Source organism: Primulina huaijiensis, chromosome 6, assembly GCF_012295235.1.
Source record: "Primulina huaijiensis isolate GDHJ02 chromosome 6, ASM1229523v2, whole genome shotgun sequence".
Lineage (NCBI taxonomy): Eukaryota > Viridiplantae > Streptophyta > Magnoliopsida > Lamiales > Gesneriaceae > Primulina > Primulina huaijiensis.
Genome location: NC_133311.1, coordinates 8211310 through 8212864, shown reverse-complemented (window position 1 = coordinate 8212864; position 1555 = coordinate 8211310).

Below are 1555 nucleotides of genomic sequence, written 5' to 3'. Positions count from 1 at the left end.
GTCAGACACCCTAACATCACGGCGCAAGATCGGCCGTAGACCCACGAAGAAATGCATCAACTTGGCTTTAGCATCGTTCGCGATCAGGGGCACAAAATGACAACCCCTCTCGAACTTACAGATGAACTCTGTAACCTTCAGATCCCCCTGTCTAAGGCTCATAAACTCCGTGGTCAATCGGGTGCGCACCTTATCCGTAAAATACTTGGAGTAAAACACTTATGTGAAGCGCGTCCAAGATAGTGTAGCCAAGTTCAGGGCTACTGAAGCTCCCTCCCACCATAGGCGGGCATCTCCTCCGAACAGATAAGAAGAACAACGAACTCGATCTGAATCTCCAAGCTCCATAAACTCGAAGATAACCTCGAGGGACTTGATCCATCCCTCGGCAATCATGGGGTCAGACCTCCCTGAAAACTCCTTTGGACGCATCTTCATGAATCTCTCGTAAATAGCTTCGGGCCCTGTCGGCCTGGCTGCTCCAGCATTGTCCCCCGCAAACTGTGCGAAGAACCTAGTCATCCCAGCTAGCATCTGGGCATTCATGTCGGGTGGAGGGGGTGGAGGTCCGAATCCCCCCTGTCCTTGATCCTCACCGTCTTCATGACGGCGCTCATCATTACCTCTCGGGCGTTCAACATGGCGTCTAAGATTCATACTGTTCCATACAAAACCCATACGTAACCAACATGCATAATTCCATAATTTAATTTAAATTTAAATACTGAACAATAAAAAAAACGGGACGTAAAATAATTCATGAAAACATGTTGTTAAATAATTCATGCTTTAAATAAAATGCGTAAATATAAAACTTACAGACCGAAAACGTGACTTCGTGAGCTTCTCGAGGTCAGTAGTAGTGCAACCCTTTACAGAACCATTGCTCTGATACCAGCTGTAAGGGCCTAGAAATCCGTATTTGAAAAATTGCGGAAAAATTAAAAATTTTCTTTTTAAATAAATAAAATTGCCCCATATAACGTATCATGTTTAAAAATAGCAGCGGAAGAAATTAATGTTGTAAAAATAACTGTAAAAAAATTTATCCAACGGTAGATAAAAATGTTTGAGCGATAACAACAATAAATGCTGAAAATGAGGTCCTCGGGTCCCACTACTGCCGACTCGAGCTGGCTCACTGATCCCCGCCCTCGGTCCCGACATCATCAGTACCTACAACAATCAAGTCTAGTGAGCCTAAAGACTCAGCATGCATATATCGTAAATAACAAGTAAATAAATAATAAAGTCGCATGCAAGTGAAAATTTCCTGTACTGAGGTGTAACGTAAAATATCATTTCAATGGTACTTATAGTACGTGCATAACTGAACTGAAAATATCATAGTGAAAATGTTTTCTCCTTGGAGCCCTGTAATGATATAACTTGTAATAATTTTCTGGTGAGATTATGGTCTACGCAAGTGGTCCCTGAACTGAACTGAACTGACCTGACCGGTAACTGGCGACCGGGCCGGTAACTGGCGACCGGACTTAAGCATGATAGTAAAGTGACCACAAGCAATATCGCATAAATCTCAAAATGAATATTT